The sequence below is a fragment of the Gymnogyps californianus genome, chromosome 12 (assembly GCF_018139145.2).
Source record: "Gymnogyps californianus isolate 813 chromosome 12, ASM1813914v2, whole genome shotgun sequence".
NCBI classification, from domain to species: domain Eukaryota; kingdom Metazoa; phylum Chordata; class Aves; order Accipitriformes; family Cathartidae; genus Gymnogyps; species Gymnogyps californianus.
Window position 1 is genome coordinate 12446114 of NC_059482.1, and position 23143 is coordinate 12469256.

Here is a 23143-nt window from a genome sequence, read left to right on the forward strand (position 1 = left end):
CACTCCAGGTTTCTTATTGGCTGAATCATTGCAGGAGTTTTGGTAATCTGACATGGGTTTCACTTATGGAACCAAGCTGGTTGATGGGATCCTGCTGTGTCATAAGGGACAGGTTGAAAGGTTGCAGGTGAAATAACAGTAACCCAGGTCCAAACCAGACTCACAGAATCTTTCTTACTTGGAGGAGTAAGAAGACTCTGTGATGTTTTTGGCTTTTTTTTTTTTTTTGTTAAATACTAAGACAAAAGTCTCAATCTTCATTTACATCAACTCCCCCTTCCCCAACATTTCTCCCTTCCGCACCCAGTCCTAACACTTGCTACAGAACCTTGTTAGACTAAGTGAGTGCATCTGGTGCTGCAGGCACAAACCACCTGGGGGAAATTGTTTACAAGGGTGTTTCTCACTTAGTTCAGCAGTTGTAGCAATTCCAGTGTATCCTCTGTGTTCCTACCTGTGTTTGGGAAACATCCAGTCCTTTCTGACAGAAGAGGTATGTGCATGGAGTTTATGAATATGTATATCTGGTGTAAAAAATTATGTATTTTGTGTGAGAGATTTAGAAGGGGTTGTTTGATACAACAGTGGTTATTTGGTGATGAGTTAGACTTTTGCTTATCTCTGAAAGTTTCCATGAAAGCTATGGAAGAGCGATCAGTAGGCAAACTCCAAACATTGTTATGTCGTGAATTGGGTCTGCTGTAATCATGAGACTGGCATAAAAATTGAGATTTTGTAATGCAGAAAATATTTGTTCTTTGTTTTCTTTGTGAGTTCAGGGCTTGTTAGGGTACACTATATTTTTTAGATTTCTCTTATAATCAAGTTGCTTAGGAAAGGATTTTTTTTTTTGTTAATTTGTTGTAAAGAGCTGAGCATTCAAGGAAATATCAAAACTTTTATAATTGGCAACATAAAAACCCATAATATTTTCTGAACAGATTTGGTCATCTTCTATTATGCTTAAATTGTGGCATGTCATGATGGACACATTTTAGCAATCAGGCTTCTTCACACCAAATTTGACATCTGCAGTATTCAGAGTATGTGTATTTGTAAAGCAATGAGCTAGTAAGAATCTTGAATTTTTAGTGAGCAACGCCTGATTAAAACATGGTGTATAGTCATATCAACCAACCCAAGAAAATGAAGAGGAATTTGCAGCACTTAAAATAGACTTCATATTTACGCAGTAGAATTCAGGTAAATGTAAAAGTACGCAAACACTTCCCTCCTTGCTTACTATTTTTGAGAAGTATGGCATTGTGTATATCACAAAGGGACATCTGTAAAATTTTTCCTATTGCATACTTGGTCTACGAGAATATTTCATATTTTGCAGAAATTAGCTAACAACTTCAAAGGTTATACCAGCATGGTAGCTTCCCCCACCATCTTTTTAGAAATATGGAAAGCAGGAAAATCCAGAGTCTGGAAAAGTTACTGGAAGAATCATTTGCCTGAGTTAGGTTTAAAATTCAGAGAGTCTTGGCTCTTTTCATAATTCTTTTCGTCATTTTCCACAAGTTTTTTAGACTCAATTTTGTGGGACCTGTGATAAAGCAAATAAAACAAGTGAAGCTCTAAAAGTAAAATACTTCTTCATAAGTTTAATCCATTTTTAGTTTAAAAGAGTTCATTCACTGTGAACTTTCTTTATAGTCTTCTCCCCAAGTGTAGGTGGGGAGAGTCACAGAAAGACATAAATATTGGAGTCTCCAATAACTGCGTATTTCCTATTTTTCTTCTAAAGAGGTGTTTGGAAGCTATTTTTGAGGAGTTGAAATTGTTTATGTATTGGATTTGTTTGTTTGATTTTTTTACCCTGCTCACTTAATTCTCACTGATTATAGTCTAAATCCTTTATGTTTCTTTTTACAAAGAAATCCAAGGAATAGTTACCAATACTAACAAAGATAATAGAGTTCTTAATGTAGTAGATCTTTGTTTGTATGCCTTGCCTTTTTTAATATGCTTTCCAATTTCTTAGTGGGCAGGAAACTAGATACATGTGTGTGTGTTCCCTTTTGTGTCTCCACAGAACTCATTCATTGAATTTGAACTTTTGTGTTGTCTGTGAATGACGTAGAAAAGTGATACGTTGCTTTGTACAGCAATGTACCTTGATTTTTGAATGCATAATGAATACTGTGTAAGGAACCAAACCTGGGGAAAGTTTTACGTGTGTGTGTTCCTATATTTTTTTTTTCTTTCTTAAATTGTAGCTGAAATTGGGGAGTAAAAAAAAAAAAACCAAACCAAACTCAAACTCCTAATCACCCCCTACCTCCTCAAACACCTAAGTGTCTTGTCAACTGCAGAATGACCTGTCTCTGTAAGTTAACCTTGAGGAGATATTTTTGTTCCTAACCGTGGGCAAATCAAAGAACTAGCAAAATAAGGTTCTCGTTCTCTAGAGCTCTGTGTGGGGAATTGTTATAGGAAAGGAAGTCTTAACTACTTAGGGCATGAGTGGACTTGCATTTGACTCCTGAATTTGTTCATTTGGCAACATACAGCATTTTCCCTCCTTCTTACTAAGGAAAAAATCTTTTTTATGCCAATTTCCCATAAAAGTAATCATGAACTATACTAGCGTCATTTGATAAACTGATTCCTTTTGACAGAAAGGGAAAATATTAAGTATGCAATGAATAGAGTCACATATTAATGTAGCAAGCAGATCATGATATTTACTCCTGCAGACTTTACTGTATACGAAGCTAGTGGATTAAAGTAACGAATTGATAAGTGTATAAGCATTTGCAGAATGAGGACTTTACAATTCATCTTCTTTTCTGTAAGATTTCTGCCTACACCAGCTTATACTCCGGGATCCTACCTCATTTCCTGTACTTCGGTCTTTGAGTTGTTTCTGCATTCGACTTTGTTTCCAGGAAAACACAACAAATCTGCGATCATTACAGCATGCCATAGTAATTAATAACCTTTGCTTTCTGTTTGTGGAGCAGACCCGATAGTTTTAAAGGATATTTTAATCTAAAATCAAGTGGTAGAGAGATAAGGGAAAGCATTAGTTTGTTTTGTTCTAACAGATGCATTTGTTGCTAAGACTGACCATCAAGTGGCTGAGATAGCTTCATTATTTTAGATGGATAGCTAATTACTGTCCCTTTTTTTATTATTCCTATTTCTGTCCTTCATGTGGTGGTTGTGAATTAGCTTTGTGCCATTTTCTAAAGTATCAGGCATTTTTATACATTTGGTATATTGAATGGCAAATACTTGATGTAAAGTCTGCAGTTTTACTCCATAACCAGATTGTAAAATATGAACTGAATTAATCATAACTGCAAAGAGTAATGGCACATTTTCTCTTATTTTATCTTTACTGCCTTTCAGATCATAGTTTAAAACCTTCTACATCTGGTGCACAGAATGAGGCAGCAGCTTTGGTAGTGGATAGCAAGAGGCAAAGGTCAAACCAGAGGCTGCACAAATATTGTGCACTGGATTTATTGTTTTAATTAAGAGTGTGGCAGTTCATCATAAACTGTTTATGGTGTTTTTGCACAGTGCAGCATTTTGAAATCAGCTGTTTTAATGAAAACATAATGTCATATCTGTCAAAGTTCTAAATATTTTGAAAGTGAAATATGAAAACAAGAACTTTAATTCTGGGTTTACTGGGATTAGCTCTTGGAATTGTTTTAAAATCCCTTATGTGTCATATCACAGGTAGCATAGTTCTGTGTTAGAAAGGAAATGGAAAGTACTATATGGAGCTTGTTATTTAATTGTGAAAATACATGCTGAGGGTTAATGTATTGAAAGACAAAGCTGTTATGATTTGCATTGGAATGCCAGAATTAAGATATAAACAGAGATAAGGCACTTCCTTCTTCATAAACAATATGTAAATGCTGAATCCTGATTGTGCTTTAAAAAAAAAAATACAAAAAACCAAACCAAAAAACCGAACAAAAACCACCTGATGACAAATCCCCCAAAATGAATGAATCCTTAAACCTGGAAAGAAAGAAATATGCTGTGGGTCATATGATGCCATGATGTATTAGCATCAGGGTCTTTGTAACTAATTATTTACAAGACCTGATGTCTTTCTGTGGACTTTTAAGGCTGAGCATTTTGTAGTCTAGCAATTTTCTGCTATTGTTATGTAATCATGTAGATATGTAAGGCAATTTTTTGTATAGTCTGATAAAATATTTGTATAATCTGAAAATTATATTTTTGTAGTACTCTCCTTGGAAAATAGAAATTAAGTCTGTCATTAGATGCTAGGCCACAGCAGTGGACTGAGCAGGGTAATGTATGTTACATTTTGTGCTATAGTTGGTCAAGTTTCATATATATCGTATTCCACGTTATTTTATTAAATTTAATATCTGCACTTCCTATTACCAGACATGCCTCTCATTCAAAGCACAGAGGCACAGTTCTCTAATCAGAAGTGACAAGCTATATACTTTCTTTCAGCCATTATTTGGTAGCCTAGAGCAAGGAGCTCTGTTTCCTTGAAAATGTTTTGAATTGGGTTATTTTTATTGAAGTATTAAAGTAATTCTTCAGATTTTAGGCTATTATTTAAGTACTTTTGGGAGAATGCAATAACCTCTGGATTCTGTAGCCTTTGCTATGTTAACAATCGTAGCTGCTAAATGTATCTTTTTAATGCTTGTTATGTAAGTGTCTGAAAAAATCATCTGACTGAGAGAAACTAACAATATTTAGGAAATAAACAAGATTAGTTGGCTAAATTTAGTTTACTAGTGAAGTATAATATCAAAGTGACTCACTATTTAAATATACCAATAGAGTATTTAAATATACCAATGTACATGATTAACTGTTCGCTAATTTGTTGCAACATAAAGTTCATATTTAGCAGATCTGTTCTTAAAGAGTCTGAAAATGATACTTTCCTATCTTAAGGCAATCTGTTGCTTGTGATGATGTTGGTTAAAGCCCTCTACAAAAAAGTCTAGTATTTAGGTTTGTTGAATATCTTTATTTGAAAGCACTTCTGGAATCTTTGCAAATTTTGTACCTCCTTTCTTTCTTTTAGATAGAAAGCAGTGTGACAATGTCAAAATAGGTAGGGTAGATTTGGTATTGAAGGAGAAAGGAAGCAGTTGTCCCAAACCTCAAAGATACGGCTGCCTTTGTACCTCTTCTGAAATAGTATGCATCAAAGAGAAATCCAAGGCGAAGCAGGTTTATTGGGGGTATAGTCCTTTTGGGGTACAGATGTTTTCTGAAAGGTGGTCTTAATGCATCAAACATTGCTAGTTTTCCTCCCATGTCTTGTGTGTGTATTCATCGGGGGAGATGCGTGAAGTGTAATAGAAGAACTGCCAATGTTTATTAGAATTAAGTGAACAATGTGAAGGGATATAGAGTGTTGTTAGCAGGTCTCCCTGACATCAAAAGAAATAGTGGCCTTTGTTAAGTGGAGACAGTGAGCCTTGTGAAATTTTGCAGTGATGTTGATATACACATGAGAGTAGGATAATGCTAAGAAACTAACTACAATCTTCAATAAAGATCTTCTAGGCAAGCATCATGGGCACAATTCAAAGTATTTTCCCAGAAACAATTTCATAATAAATATCTGCCAGTTGTAGGCATTATTCATATCTTGTTGCCTCTGTAGTCTTGCCTTTTTTTAAGTAGAGTATGTGTTAGCTTTTGAGAGCTTTCTTTTGTTAGTATGCTTGATTGACACTGCTTGATAGGACCATGGTATTAAACATCAACTTTCTTTATCAGCGTTCTGTACAACTTTGGTATATCTAAAAATGCAGTGGAGTTAATCGCACTGTTTGATTGACCAGGACTATCCTAGTTCTAAACACAGCTTCATGTGTATATTATCAATTCCAAATGATTGTGTTATTTTCTAATTCAGATGAATGAAAATGCAGCAGATCCACAGGCGATGTAGACCATGCTAAGTAAGGAAAGAGAAATAGAAGTACTCATGAGCACGTTAATGGGAAAGTAGGAAGACTTGCAGACAACGTGAGAAATATGTATGCTGAAAACAGGGTTAAGTTCCATTATATTGCCAGGCACAGTGGTTTTGTATGTAGTTTTGATTAAGTAATTACCTGCATACTATACTACTTGATTTGCAAATGCAAACTGTATCGCATGCACAAAAATAGATGAGTGTTCTGTGGAAAACACGGCCCTGAATAGAAGTCCAGAATGACAGTTCTTACAGTTTGGTGGAATTAGAATTACAATTCAACTATATAATTAATTTTTTTTGAAATGAATTTATCCCTAGTTGAAAAACAAGAATGGGTAATATTGAAGTGGTTAATACTAAAATAAATGAAATGAGTAAGAACTGTGAACTAATACAGTAAAAACCCATCAGAAATGACCAAAACATGTTAGAAATTAAAATGTTGACTCTAATAATAAGCAACACTACACAGAGAGAATTAAAATATCAACAGAGTAATGACATTACATGTCTAAAATCTTTTATAAGATGCTATGCAATACTTTGAAAAGATACAGAGTGGCAGTAGAGGGCTTCAGGCAGAAATGTAGAGGAAATTCTGACGTGAGAATAGCTGAAGGCAGGGAGAATGTTAGGGGGAAGTATCTCATCCTGGGCCTGTTTTCTTCATATCTTCAGCTTACACCCACTGTTGGAGACAGGGTACAAAGTTAAATTACCTGTTGATCTGACCCTGTGATTTGAGCTTTAAAGTCTGAGTGTGCAAGCTGAATAGTGGTTAAGTGATGGAGAATCCTTACTGCTTCAGTGCCAGCAGTTAGACTGGCAGTCGGAATGAATGGTATTGCCTGCTAGCTGCAGATACACTAGGAAGGATAAGTGTATAGTCTAAACAGACATGCAAGGGCATGCCATGACATTCCCCAATATCCTGGCCCCTATCTGGCCTATGTTTTAGGGGTGGAACTGGGATATGGCCATGGTATACAACTACATAAACAGCTTGAAAATGCTTCTGGGTCCCCTGGTTTAATGTAGCCATAGTCAGCTAAATCTTGCTTGGTACTTATTGAGCGAAGTGCTATATCTAGTATTTAATGGTACAAGAGAGATGGTCTGCAAGTTAGGAGTAAGTACGTAAGGCAGCTAGTACATGCTAAACTCAATAGTAAATGCTGATCCAGGATATGCTTTGCACTCGACAATGTGCTTCATAGGATGTCATCTTGCCTCTCCCAGAGAAATGACTGTCAGAAATTCATTAGCAACGGAAACATGAGGAAAAAATTTGGTGTTCCCATTCTGCAGTAATGTGGGCTAGTTTTAATCTGTTTTTATTCACTGCTTATAGCAATTAGGCCTGTTGGATTTGATCTGGGAATTGCTTGGTGAAGTGTTGTGGCAAAAGTAAGTCAGACTAGGTAGAACATGTGATTCCTTTTGGCCTTGAAAGTCTATGAATCTTTTGCAGACATGTGGATTTGTAACACCACTAATGAATACTAAAATTCATTCAGTGCTCTGCTAAAATGACATGATACAGCTTTCACTTAGGAAAGATGTAAAAAATTTCATTAATATATACAACTTGACTATGTTTAGTTTTCAGAACTTTTATTTTGAAATCATAGATGTGTAAAATTTGGAAAGATGTCAGTTACTTGACAGGACAACATACAAATTGTTCAGCATTTCAGTGGTATTGTATGGACATAGGAACATTTTATATTTTAACTTGTAAGTCCTGAATTTGAAAAAAGCATCCATGTTTCTGCAGAGAAAATGCATACTGTCCCTAACATGCATTAAAAAAAAAAAAGGAAAAAATCTAAAGAAAAAATGGAAAAAAATTATACTCTCTTTAAAACTACCATTCCTGCTTTCTGAGATGCACAAGTTTTTACAACCTGCTAATCACTGATACAATTTCATTAGTAGGAAAAAAATTGTTGTTAATAATGTGGACATAAAGATAGAAATGACAAGAGAATACGTAAATGGAATCAGATGTCTAGAGTTTTCACAAAAGACAGAAATATTTATCCCAAAATGGGACAGATAAATAGTATTTGGGGATCTTCTGTTTAAATGCTAGTGGAAACAAATGTGAATGGTAGAAATTATGAAATAAATCACGTAGGAAGCAGAACTTTAAAACTTTTTTCTCTTCATTTTTCTCAAATGAGTATCTGTTTATTATTAAATGATATTGAATAATGACTATTAAAATTAATTTTGTTCAATAGTGCTGGCATATTATGTGGTAATTTAAGTGATGCGTTGTTAACAAATGTATAATCAGCAGTCTTAATGAAAAGCCATAGCTTGATAGGCCAATTTCTATAGTCTTAAAGCAACCCCCCCCACATATTTATTGTAATAATCTACAGCAAGATAAAATGAATAGAAATATCTGAAAATATATTGATATGTGTATGTACATTGGACATTAGTGCTATATACAAAATATATTGGGAATGTTTCAAAATATTTCAAACATTGTTGACCTTTGTTGTATGATACCAAGCTCAGGGAAATATATTTGCATAGAGTTAGTAATATATTGTAAATAACTACACAGGACAGTGCACATTTTTCCTTAAGATGCAGCATTATAAGCAAGACATTAAATTATGCCTATCAGACAAAGCAGCAGAATCTCAACATTTTTTTTTTATAGCACATTCTATTGGGAAGACATCTCTGCTTCTAAAAAGCACATGCATTAACTGCCTGATTCATGTGGTGACATGTGGCATATCCAAATGTGTTATGGATCTCCCAGGAATAAAAACAACATAGCAAAATCATCACCTTGGGATGTTCATTGAGTGAATATTTTACAGACATACTCCTTTTATATTTATATAATAATTTAGTGTTATGACAATTTTTTTAGCAGTGTTGGCAGTTTTTCTTTTTTATAATGGTATTATATTTGTGAGCCTATTAAGTGCACATGGGCTAAACTACAGAAAAAAGTATTTTTCATAATTCCTTAGGGTGCTTGTAGCAAAAGAACCATATTGGTATAGAAAAATGTTAATAAAAGGTCAAGCAGAACTTTCCAATGTTTATCATGATAGCAATAGCAATTTGGGGCTTTTTTGAATTGTATATTGAAGAAGCAGATTTATGGAGTGTATAGAGAGGAAACTATACCTACTATACTTTGTACTTGAACTCTTTATTAAGAGACACATCTAAGTTTTAACAATAATCAAAGTAATTAATTTCTACCATTTTTCCTTTTAAATATCTGGAAGTTGGTGTCAAATTGTATGAAGCGAGCTGAAGAAGTTTGCTTGTTTTGCTGTATTTCTGTGTTACAACTATTGCTATGTACTCTAGAATCGAGAATGATCGTTACATCAATGTAGTCACTTTTGCTGCTCCAGAGAACTGGCATTCAAAATGGGAGCAATGCTTTTGGTAGGGTGTATTCATGTACAACAGATAAAGAAATGCTGGCTTATAATTTAGGAATTAGTCTGTTCGTTCTGGTGCCTCATCATATTCTACTCACCTTACATTTATATTTGCACTGAAACAAGGACCTAGCTAGGCTACTGTTGATCAACTCTTAAGTCTCCTGGAGTCATGTGAGAAAGTCTGAGCTCCAATTTTGATTTGATGATTCTTTTAGAGTGTTTCTTCTTGCAGAGATGCTGTGATTTGTTTAATTATAGAATAGATGTGTCTATTTAGGGTGTACAGTTTATAAAATGCTTTTCCATGTTTATCCAACAAATCTTAAGTAGTAAAAGCCAGGTAATGCATGTGTTGACTATCTCTGAACAGAATGAAAGCTGGCTGGCTGATTCAAATTTCATCGGTACGCTGCTTGGTGGTCTTTCAAACTGACCAAGTGTCTGGTCTTGCACCCTTAAAGTCTGTGTGGATTTTTTTTTTTTTTTTTTTGTTAAGGATGTTTAAATACAAGCTATGATGAGATTAACTATGGCATGAATGTATACATGTGTCTTTACACTCTTTTGCTGTGAGATTACAGCCCATCAGTTAATAACTCCTCAATGAAAGAGTAGTAAGTAAATTTGTGTGCTGCTGCTTCGTGCATTAATTTGCTTGAGTGTCTGTAACCTAAAACAAATAAACCATTTTTTTCATTGTCTTCCTGGTGACAAGAGCGGGCCATAAACTTCAATATAGTGCTAATGAATTAGTATTGTCACACCTGGTAACTGGATTAGGATTAACTGCTACAGAGAGTCTCTCATTCCTGATCAGTGCAGAAGACATGGATGATCTACAAATGACAATGCAAGCATCTTCAGACACAATATTGTGATACTAGTTTTCAGTTAATTTTCTGTTTCTGCTTCAACAGATAAAACTGTACTAGGTGCATGTAATAGTGTATGTACAGTGCATAAATGATATTAAGAATTCTGAACTAGATATTTCTCTACCTTATTCATAAAATGCAAAAAATAATTTTCTTCAACTGCTTTGTAAATCTTTCTCTAATAGTATGCTATGCTTTAATTATATGCAAGTTACAACACTGTTATGCTGCAGATTAAAATACTGACCCCAGAAAAATACTGCGTCTCCTCAAAACAGAAATGTGTTTTCTGTGCAAAAGTGTAGATAAAGGCTATTTTCTTGAAATTGATCCAAGCTGGCTCCACAGGAACAGAAGCATGAGCATCCAAAGTAGCTGTAACAGCAGGAAATTCACTTTTCATTGCCATTTTGCTGTATCCCTTGTGAGAAGGGTTGAAAATAGTGCAGGGAAACTACAGGAAATCTATATCAAATTTTCTTAGAGATACATCTTATTGTTTAGCAGTTTTCCATTGTATCATATTAGTACTGTGTTTAGTATTTCTTTTTGGCGGAGACCGTAGTGGTGATTTTTGTGTTATCAAAATGATATTAAGAATTAATAAAGAAGTGTTAATGAAGAGCAAATGATGTTGGTAAAATAAGGTATATAAAATATATAAACAGTATCAGGTTTGCCAGTACAAATGGATATTTAATATGCTGCTTAATATCTGGTGTCAAGTTATTAATGGCTTCCACTTTTATCATATGGTCTAGGAAAAAATATTTTCTTATGTGTCCATACAGCATTTTAAAAAAAATGAAATTAGTTTCTCTTTCTTTCAAAAAGTCCTTTTTGTGCATCACAAGGCTCCCCTGAAAGCTTTGCTGTCCAGTGAAATTGTGATGCTTTTCACACGTATAGAAATCTTTTGTAGGTACACCTTAAATAGCTAGTGAGTTGGTGAACTAAGCTACACGAAACCCACACAATGTGAAGATGAAACATCTTGAACATGGATATGGTAATAAACCATTGCAATTCCTGTGATTTGGGGGAATAAGAACTACTGTAACTTCAGATGTCTTACAGAAATACAGACAGATTGATACTCAAATTTTGCCTGCCTACAGAATAAATATCTTAGAAATTGTCAATTCAGTTTTTAATTCTGAAATGTTTGAGTTTCATATTAGAGTTTTGAGTTTCACTGTGTGTTTTGGTTCCCAGCTACCAGGGATACACCAGTAGCATTGAGGTATGGCATGAAGCCTAAATTAATAAGCTCTTTCAGGCTTATTAGGCTGGGCCCTGTGCTGACACTGCCAAATTGGGCAGCTGGGGGAGGAGGGAGGTAGCAGCAGGGGTCAGAAGAACAAAGGATAGAAGACAAGGAGACAGCATCAGGCAGTGGCAAAAAGCAATATGGTGAATAGGAGGGAGGAAAGGGAAGGTGGTGGCTGGGAAGGAGGCAGGTCATGAGGAGGAGAAGAAAGTGGAGGTAATGAAGTTCATTCCAAAAAGAAAACTGGGGACCAAGGACCTGTTTCGTTCAATGTAACATGCAACATGAGACCTGATATGAGTTACTTCTCAGCTAAAATAGTTATTTTTCTAAAACTGAACTCTTGGGATTTTTACATATAGAACTGGTCTCTACTGTAACCACTGTTATATGTAAGCCCTGTTAATTTTTTGCTGCAGCTAGTATGTAAACAGAACAAAAATGAACCAATCTCTTAAGAAATCCCATCTAGTCTGTGCACTGTAGCTTAGCACCTGAACAGGCTGTATCTGTGGGGGTACAGTGGTGGGTTGCACTTCCTATCTAAAAATTGTGAAAACTATTCACCTTGACTGGTGGGAGTGGCTGGGGAAAGGGGAGGCATTACAGCGAGGGTGAGGCTGCTGGAAATGTACATTGTTGTCAGCTTTGAGCTGTGAGGATGGTCAGAGAAATCCCATTTCTGCATGGTCCTTCAAGGATTGCTATAATTGTCTTCTCTAGCTCATCTTCAGTCTGCCATGGAGCCAATCTAAAGTCAGCACATCTGGAAGCAAGATGGTAGAAAGGCCAAAGTTCAGTCTTGGCCTCCAGTGGATCGTCTGTATTAAAGAACAGACCTCTTGGAGCTATCGTAGTGTGATTCTGTCTCTGCTTTGTCCTTTCTTGATGAAGTGATCAAGGGGGAGTTCTGACAGCTTTTCTGCAGATATTTTCTTTGTTTAAATTCATCAAACCCAGGAGGAGTAGTAATTTGGACACAAGCACTCACTCTGCTGTAATAGGAAGTGAAGTTCTTGTGGTTCATCTTCTTTAAAGTGTTGTCATTCATTTTTCATGGAATATCACCCTTAATTGAAGAGCTCTTTTTCACTTTTCAAGGATCTGTGTATTCATTCCTCTTCTAGTTGTTCCTATTTTAATTCTGAGTCCATAAGATTGCTTGCATCTTTTGTTTGCTACCTTGCCAGAAATATCCAATGTATTCTGTGAGCTTGAAGTTTGAAAAAGAGTGGCACTGAAGCAAGTTTGAGAACTTTGAAATACATAGGATCTGCTTTTTTACATCTCTGCCAGATTTTGAGAGGTGCCTAGATATGATGCAATGAGCTACCCAAACAGACGAAAATGTACAATACCACAGTAATGGTAGTATCTAGCCATGTTCCGACTGCTGTTTATGTTCCTGTAAATATCTAGCATTATCTTCATGTGTTACTTTGGGGACACAGGGAAGTTGCTATTGTTGACTCAGGAGCAATTATTCAAACCTGAGAAGTCTGTGTAATTCATATGAACTAGAAATGTATGCATTGGTTTGTCATTCACAAGGAACTGCAAATGGGCTGTTATTAAGAACGTAAATGAGAATTAGACATCCGTGTCCTGTTAAATTACTTGGAGGTACCTCACTGTCCTTTGTGCATTTGACTGCTTCTAGGGTATGCATTGTGTTTGGACATAGTTATGCTTCTGCTAGGTCTGATTACTTTTTTGCTGGGATTTCTGTGGCAGAGGTCCTGCACTCTTGAATGGTCTGCTCCAAGTGCTAGTCCTCTGGAGCTGGAGCTTTGCAGTTGTGCCATCCCCATGAAATACAGCTGCGCTGCAGAATTGCCTCTGCTCACTGTTCTCATTCTCCTCCATTGCTGCCCCGGGGTTTATATTGAGTGAGTAAAATTTGACTTAATGTCTTCAGTGTTGCTCCTTCTTCCCAGAAATAGAGAATGTGTAGATAACAGTATTTTCTTTCATTAGTTGCTCTATTCTTTTTCCTGTACTATTTGCTAGAAAATAAAGATTGTGTAAACTCCTGCCCAAGTAACAGAGGTCCTAGTTTAAGCCAAATATAGAGATTGGTAAATCAAGAGGAGCAGCCATGTTACATACTACGTGATAAGTGACTGAAAAATATTAAAGTATATTTATGATTTAAACTTAACCTATTCTCAGCCACTTCGAAAACTTTTCAATCTGACTTGTATGTTTTTTGAGGTCTTAGCTGCTCCTGGAATATCTCCATCCCTATCCTTCTGCTTGTTTTGTGTTTTTGTGTGTGGGTTTGTGTGTGTGGCTTGTTTTTTGTGTGTTGTGTTTTTTTTTTTTTTAAATAAAAAGTTCTACCTGTATCATGAATGAGAATTTTAAGGTATTTTATCGTACAAGTAAATGGAGGGATGGATAATGTTAAAAACATCTAGCAATTCGAAGAGATGTGTTCAGATTTCTGAAATTCCTGCTTATATTTTGTTTTCCACCCAATGCAGTTTTCAATTGATTGTTGCATTTTCCCCCTTTTTTTACAATTGTAATAGTAATGGATAACTTTTTAAAAAAATTCTGTTCATGGGGTTTCACAGTAGTAAATATGTTACTGTACAATGAAGAGTATTAGATTCACAACATGAAATTAATTGTCTAAAAGATGATGTTGACCCGATTCTGCCTATTACAAGTTTTTTTTAATGCCACTTCCTTTTGCTGCTATAGTTAACAATACTATTGAGTGACTAGGAATTAGTTATATGAATAAAAATTTCAGATATGTCTAAAATTGGCTAATGTAACTCACCGAGGATTTTCTATTTATATGGTAATATTGGACAAGGATGATATAGAATTAAACAATAAATTTATTAGTTTTAAGAATTTTACGTTTGAGTTCTGCCATATGTTTAGGTTAGTAGAGAATAGTATTTGGTCACGGACTTGTAGCTGGCAGCTATTGCTGAGGCACTAAGAACTTCAGGAAAATATGTAGCAGTGTAGATACGTAGGTGAAGGAAAGAGAACTTTTAGGATAATTACATATATACTAATCTATCTTTATTTTTGCTTTCTGTCATTAATATTTTGAATTTTCTTAAAATATGTATTTTTTAAAGTATTGTGAAATCTTGCCTCGGTTCTGTGAATAACACTCTGAAATGCTCTTGCCACGTTTTTTGGGGTATTTTTTTAGCTGATGGTGATCCTTAGAAGTCATTGTTTTCTCCAGCTCCGTTGCTGTTGTTTGTCTATAGAAATGGACTGTTTTTCATCTTTGTTCACTGACCGTATTGCATTTTTTCCTACACACAGCAGCACGAAAAATCATTTCTGTGTTCCAACATGAACGCTACTACTGGTGTTGGGTAGAAGTACCCAGGGAGCGATGCTGCTTGTGGCCTGTTGGTGGGAGTATAGGCACATGCACCTGCAGCACACCGGTGCATCAGCAAACTGCAATGAGGCCATGGTTGACCTTTGTCAGGCTCAATAGCCTTTCATTTATCACTGATCACAAGAGTGGAATGAACATATTTACTTGTGTTTTACTTTCCACTTATAATATCTAGTGGCATGGGAGGAAAATGAAAACAATTGTTCATATGGGAAATTTATGTGCTTCATCTGGCTGTATGATTTCCACAGTTGTACCAGTGCCACTTAGGGACTGGTATTGCATTTTACATCTTTAGGCTACAACAAAGTAGCTTTTCCATCTGCTGTGAAGCCTCTAATAATGCTTGTCTCGCTGTGTTTTTGTAGTACAGTGTTTCATTTGAATAGCAGACTTCTTTAGCTCTTTGTTTAACAAATGCCTTTCATCTGATGTAAAAAACCCACTTTTGTTTTAAGGATATTTTCCTTTTATCCTTAGTGAATGGAAGATTCTGATTTCTCCTGTTACATGCTGAGTACAAATTCATTTAAGTACCTGAACTAGTCTTATTCCAGTTCCCGAGTTCTAGATGGAAATCATTCCTGGATATTATGCAAAGGGTTTCTGAATTCATTCCCATCATAGGTTTGACACTATGTTCATCCTGTTCTCTTCCATGCTTTACTTATTCAAATAGTCCCATTAAAATCAATGGGATTATTCATGTAAGTAAGGCAATTGGGACTTGGGTTTTGAGTGATTTTTTGTTTGTTTGTTTGTTTGTTTGTTTTTCCACTGTGACTTAGTTGTTTTCATCATGTGTTTCAACTTCTGTAATGATCAAGCCTGTAATATTTTCTGATTTTGAGCACCATTTTTCAGATTTGTGTTTAAAATTTGTACATATCAGTCCACTTATGTGACTCTACCTACAAAAAAATTCTCCTTCCATATCTATTTTATGGTATGTTAACAATGGCAGCTTTATTAAACTGCATTACAAAGTTGAATGCCCTATCATTTAATTCAGTTAAAATTTCTAGAAAGGTAAATTATTTCTTTCAACTTCACAGATTGAAGTAAATATTTATACACAAACCAGATTCTAATCACTAAATGAGAAGTTTATCTTTCATTATCTCCTATATGTCAGGAAATTCTGGTGATTTAGTGATAATTTTTAGATGAGGTTTACACAAAATGTAAGTAATTTGTTTACATAATAGTACAAGGTGAATAGGTAGGACAATAAGTATTATAGTATAGTGTTTGGAATTTACATATCATTGTAAAATTCATAAATGCATGACTATATTCTTAACAGTAAGTGGCATTGCTTTACAAATACTGCTATCAGTAGATAACTTTCAGAGATACTATCGGCATGCGTATAATAATTTTGGTAATACACAAATTATGAAATAATGTGATCTACTGATGGATTTTATTTTTCTACTGTACTGCTTGCATTTGTAATGTAGTTTCTCTTTATTTAACTTGCATGGTTTACAGACTGGAAGCAGAGCCAGATTACGGGGAAATCAAATAGGGTAATAGAGTGAAACTGCATTGAAAGTGGAGTTGAATGAAATTCCAAAATTATTTTAAGATTGCGTTCTGCAAATTCTGATTTCATAATAAGTTTTTCATTTTAGAAAGAAGATGTTGCTCTGTGTGTGTGACAGGAATACCTACTGTTTGAATACTGCATCTAGAGCACAGAAAGTACAAATGTATTCTGCTTTGGTATGATGGTGATTAAAGGGTGTCGCAGTCCTGAGTTTGCCAGTGGACAGCAGAGTTTACAAAAAGCTTTATCATATTTTTTGGTATATTTCTTATAGGCAGATCACACTTCTGTATTTATCAGTATTAGGACATACGAATAAAAAAAAAACCCAAACATGTACAAAATAATACTGTTGCATAAAAATGCATACTATATGCTGACCAGTCGAATGTTACATACATAGATGTAATCTGAGGCTAATCCTGTTTTTAATGCCCAGCGCAAGCACCTTGGGGCTTCAGGACCTATATTTAATTTATTATTTTTAGCTGTCCTTTTGTTTCTGTAGAAGTGATACATTTGAAATGCTTTTACTGTATCTATTTGCTTAATTTAAGAGATAACATTTACTTGCTTAAAAGCAAACTTTTAAAGTTACTGAAGGCAAGCAGCAGTCTCCTTCTGAGGTGAATGGAATCCTCTCTCAGCTAATAAGAATTTACTCCATTTTCCCAGCAGTCTTACGTTCGAATTATTCAAAATTACATTTCTTTATTGCATGTTGCCAAATTCCAAGGTGAGAAAATACTAAAGTAATGAACAAATATTTATGACGAATTATTACCCTTTATGTATAAGAAAAACAATTTCTATTAAGATTAGTAAATATGATAAAACACACATTATACTAGAACTGGACAGAAGATGGTTTGATACTGAAATAAATATGATACATTTTTGAACAGGTAAATATTGATGGTGGGAGACAGGTATACATGTATATGCAGGTTGTATTCATGTGCAAAGAATTATAAGATGCTGAAATGCTTCTTTGTTTTTTGTTGCTGTTTTCAGTGAGCACAGAATGATAAAAGAACTAAAGAATGTGAAATATTTTACTAATTTTATTTGCATTTAAGTTTTAAAAATCTCTTATTGCTTGAAACTGAAGTTAACTTTTTAAATTATTTATGGTAGCAATAATGCATGGTTTTGTTATTGAACTATATCTCTATAGTTCATCTAGTGAACAAAATCCTCCCTCAGCTAATTATAACTTACAGTATTTTCCCAGCAGTCTTACAATCAAATTATTCAAAATTGCATTTCTTTATTGCATATTGCTAAAACCCAAGACAAGCAAACATCAAGATAATAAACAATTATTTATTGCAAATTATTACCTAATATATAAGATTAACAGCTTGTAACTATTAAGATTAATACATGTGGTAAACTGTATTTATTATACTTATTTTGTAGCAAATATCTTTGTATAAAACATATGTTTATGTATTGCAATTAATGAGAAAAAGTGTAAGATTAACAATTTAAGCTGTGTTTTGTTCTTAGATTTATGCACACTGTAAAATTTATTTATTGCACTTATTAAAAGTATTTAATGATGGACTTTTAGATGCTATATTTTTAATGTGCAAATATAAACTAAAGGAGTGTTAAATTACAAAATGGAAAATTATAACTGAAGTCAAAGGATCTAACTATTTTCTCCTATAAATCTACTTTAAAATGATCATCATTGGAATTACAGAATCCTTAAATTGTGGCCTTTATAGTACATAATGAGTTGTGATGAGTTTTTCTTCTTAAAGGCTTTTTTTCATCATTAGAACTAAACTCAACATCTTGCTCTTAAAGATAAATGTAGCTCATAGTATAAACATTGGAATCATATCTTTTTATGATGAGAAGTTAAAATAACATTTCTGAGAGAGAGAGCAAAACCAGACAACTTGCGATTCACTGCAAGGAAGAAACTGAATTTAAAAATGAGGCTTCCACTTTGTCTTTGGAGAAGTGCTACTGCTGCAATCATGTAGATTGCACAGGTTGACTGAGAAGATGTTTCAATACTCTCTTATTCTGGAGAGACTTCTCTGGTCAAAGTACTTCTAAACTGATTTTTGCTTTTGCAGAAATATGGTATTTTTCAGCATCTTTTATGCTTTCTTAATTTTGCTAGGAAATTTTTACTGCTTCAATCTGTCGGTGATTAGGCTCTGGTATAATATGCTGTCTTAGCGTTTTGTTTTAGAAAATATTGATCTATTACAAGTACATTCAGAACCTGTTTATATATTGGGTTTTTTTTGTAAAGAAACTGTTTTTGGGGGAAGGAATCTTTCAGCTGAAATGTATTGCTACTTCTGCTTCTTTCTATGTGACCATGCTTAGTACCATGCATTTAGAGTGTACTTAATGATGTAATTATAAGAAACAAGTGATGGGATTTCATACTTAAGCAAACAACCATGTACATAAGCAGGTTGGATAGGGAAAAAAACCACATCTACAAGTTGTTTTTTTGTTTTTGTTTGTTTAATTTTGTGTGAATGGGATTGATTCTCATTAAACACTATACAGACAGTATTTCTAAAAAGATGAAATGACACTTTTATTTCACTAATTGGGTACTTCTAATAGATTTTTTTTTTTTTTAAAGCATTCAAAAAGCATCACAGTATGAAGAGAAGGAATTAAGAATGGCAAGCTGTGTACTTTTTATTTTTTGGGTATACTAAGCGGTTATTCTCACTATTATTACTTTTAAGCATTCTGTACTGGGTTTAAATAACTTTACTATGTCAGACTTGAAATATTGAGCTACAAGTGTGTTTTAAGTCAGGTAAAAATATAGTTAAGTTTCTTTATGATAGCTATAGTGATTTGATGGAATGAGAATCAAGTAAAAATATTTTGTTAAAAGCAGTGAAAACTGAACTGAAAATGAGGTGGAGTTTTTTTATTAAGCTTTCTGGAACATAAGAAAAATGTCTTTTACTTTTTGCTTACAAAATGGATTTTTAGTTTTGTGTTTTAAATGCATTAGAACACTGATGTACTGAGGAGTTCTTATTGCTGTAGGTGTTACTCCTGTTTAAAAAACTGAATCAGTTTTTCTCTAGATGTAATTTATTATTATACAGTCATTCAACGAGATTTTTCATCAAAGTGCTATTATGATGAACTGATCCTGTTTCCGTTGAAGTCTTTTTTTTTTTTTTTTTTTTTTTATTCCTCATTTGTTATAGACACAGATATGAGTCTGAAAATGCCTATCAAAATATGTGATATACTCTGAGGTTATTTTAAAGGCTTACATTCTTAGTATGATGCTTCAGTTCTAAACCACTGACCTTAGTTTGCTAATTTTGAAGTAGTAAAGATCCTGTATGGTATATTATCTGTACATCTGTGGAACTCTAGAAATATTTGATCTAAATTCTCTAATGTGATTTCACTGCTCAGGGAATTTAAATGGTCTGATTTGGGATGTGGGTGGCTAGCTGAAATTTCCTGAAGTGGGAATCAGTACTCTAGTGCTCCCTCCTGTCTTCAAATTTACGATCATACGAACAACTATTCCGCAGCAGACCAAAAGCCTTCTAGGACACTGTCCTTTTTATGACATTGGCCAATGAAGGATTTAGAGGGAAAGAGTGGAAGTAGCAGAGCAAAAGTAGGGTTATATTTTCCCAAATTTGTGCTCCCTGTTTCTGGAAGCCAGCAATTTATGTCCTATACTTTTATACTTCTGATTATCCTTGTTTCTTGTCTCCAGTGCCCTTTTTAGTTCTATTATCCTTTTTTGAGAAACGGTTACCAGAATGCACTCGGGCTTAAAGATGTAGGCATTCAGAATCTCTGCTGAGGAAGGGCAAAATGGCTTACGAGCACAACAGAGCTCAGTCCTTCGTTGGTGTAAACTCCCATAGCTGCCATCTGTGACTGGTGTTTTGTAGGCAAATACCCTCACAGCTCAAGCTGGGACTATCAGACTGGTATCAGAATTACTGAGCTATAATTAGGCCCATGATGCTCCTCCTCCTAGTGTCCTCCTTCACAGTGCCGAACTCAGACTCAGGAAAGACGCTGACCTTATGATCAGTTAACAAAAATGATGCTTCCACCAATGAGGTGTTTGTGTGTGTGTGTGTGTGTGTCTAGACTTGGCCCTAGTCCTAAGAGGTCCTGGCTTTGGTGGAAGTTGTAGCTATATAACACCTCACAGGATGAGGTTTAGTAGTTGCAGAACTGAATATAGCGTTTTCACAAAAGTCATACTTTAGACAAGTCCCCTGATTCTGTATTCATTATATCTGTTTTCTTTGAGATTAACTTGACTGTGGCATTTCTGGAATTTTACTTCACTGAAGTGAGAACAAAACAACCAACTTTTGCAGCTGATCTGTGAAAAGCCATTATCATTAGGCCATCTGGAAAAAAAGCATTTTTAGTTCTTGAACAGTGGCTAAGAGCTCGTTTTTGAAGAATAGATTTCTTGTGATTGCCACATGATAGTGACAGAGCATTACAAAAAAAAAAGTGCTGAAATAAGTAGGGTTTTATAGCACCATTTATATTCTAGGTTTATTTCTGCAATAATTTAAACTTTTTCCTGCTTTGCAATTTCTTTGTGCTAGTAAAGGTTTATATAGCTTTGGAGACAGTGCTACCTGGAATGTTAACTCTGACTGGATTACCACAAAAAACACAACAGCAGAAAGAAAATGACTACTTAAAAATAGTATGAAGCTGAATAAGTGACATGCAGTTTATATGAAGTTTGAATTTTTTGTGACATCAGAACAAAGTAGACAAAATAGTCCCCAAGATCGATTTCTAATGTAAAAATGGGGGGTTGGGTTTTTGGTTTTGTTTTCTACTTCATTATTTCTCAGCATTTGTTTTCCCTACTGCCTATGAAGTACTATGTACTTTGAGAGATGTGAGTCCATGACAACAGGGTATGAATTTGGAAAAAGTTTTACAAGTTCTCATCAGAGAACATTTATTGATCAGGCTTTCTCATTGTACTGTTTAGAAAATCCAGGCAAAAAGTATGACTGAGAAGTGTTTGGTTTTTTAAATCAGAAATGGATTTAAAAACAAAACAAAACAACCCACTTTATTTAAAACTGTTTGGGAGAGAGCCCTCTTCAATATTTCCACAAACTGTACAATCAATCAGATGCATTGTTCATGTGGTAACTGGAAAATTGTATCTTGGTGGAAAAAATTTTAGAAAAGACACTTAAAAAAAATCTGAACAATGTAACAGATGTATTTATCTTCTCCTGTCAAATAGGATGGGAGTGCAAAGCTAAGTTCATTTACAGAGGACAAAAATTAACTAAGGATGATTTGAACTGAAGGTCATAAGGGTAGCTCTGCAAACATTGCAGGATAACCAATAATGGACTGTGCTGTAAAACTATTCGTCCACACCAAGAATTAAATGCTAGATTTACTTGTAGGCAGTAGGAGTGCACACCACAGTAAACAGTATAGAAAAGGTTCTGCTCATCCTGCTGAGTTCTTTGTGTATCAGCTGCCTGAAATCAAGCTAGGGACACTGTGTTACTAGCCAGTACTTTCTATATTGTGTGGAAAAGAAACGTAGTGACCAGCTGGAGGGGAATGTAGGGGGTGGGTTTTTTGTGTGTGGTTGTGTTTTGTTTTGTTTTTTAAATGTATCCCATACACGATTTCTTGTACAGATGCCCCCTTCTATTTTGGATGTAGCCCTTGGAGGAATAAGTTGATGCAGAATATTCTACTCAACTGAGTTATGTCTGAATCCTAAACTTCCAAAAACCATGGATTTTTGATTGTCTGCAGACAGATTGTAGTCTAATGGTGATGTTTTCCTCCTTTTTTTTTTTTTTTTTTTTTTGTTTCTAAGTCATATGCGTATTTTTAATACACAAGACGTACTTTTAAATATTGCTTTTCCATATGCTGCTCTAAATGTATACATTCTACATATTGCATCCAGGGAAATTTTTTTTTTTTTTTTTTTCCCCTGAGGAAAAGTGTTATTTGGTGGAATTCACCTGTACTTCAGGAAATCTGAGGCAGGACAGATGGAATTATGAAGCCCTGGAAAGATATGCACTTGCTCCTAAATGGTGATGCATATGAGTCACGATTATGAATATGAGGGAGCTTGGCTTATGAAAGTGCAGATGAGAAGGGATGTGATCCACAAGGTAATACTTCCATTTAGATGGGGTCCAGAATATGAAAATATCTAAGGATCCATGACGACAGAGTTTTCAAGTGTGGTATCATTTGGTCATACCACTGGGTTAATACCCACTGTTTTCATGCAGTTTTACAGTATGAGGGGCAATATTTGTTTGAATATTAGATGATGGCCAGATCTAAACCAGTTTTTTTTTGTCTCTTAAGTAATGCATACCTTCTGATTCCAGTTAAATCTTATCAAATGGTCCCATATGAGTGCACCAAAAATATATTTTTTTTCTTAACTGTGAGCCACGTGTAGGGTTTTTTGAATGTATGGCTCATTTCTTTTTATAGTTTGTGCTTTCCTAAGCTCAAAACTATATAGGTTTCAGTGCCAGAAGCATAGATATGCCATTATTTCTTCATTGAACACAACTAGGGCTCAGTGATAAGCTTTCGTATTGGAATTCAGTTTATTATTTCTCATCAATAATAGATGGGATATCATCTGTAGATATCAT

The 23143-nt window shown here is 34.7% G+C and overlaps 1 long non-coding RNA gene across 3 annotated transcripts in view; it reads left to right on the forward strand.

Annotated features, from left to right (window-relative positions):
- Window positions 1–452: 452 nt before the first annotated feature.
- The window catches only part of LOC127021128 (uncharacterized), a 188686-nt gene continuing 165995 nt past the window's right edge, over window positions 453–23143 (forward strand). For 2 of the 3 annotated variants that reach the window (XR_007767165.1, XR_007767168.1), the window contains exon 1: window positions 458–493. This is a non-coding gene — a long non-coding RNA (uncharacterized LOC127021128). Of the gene's footprint in view, window positions 494–23143 lie in introns of all 3 variants that reach the window. The other variant, XR_007767166.1, reaches the window with a different exon arrangement.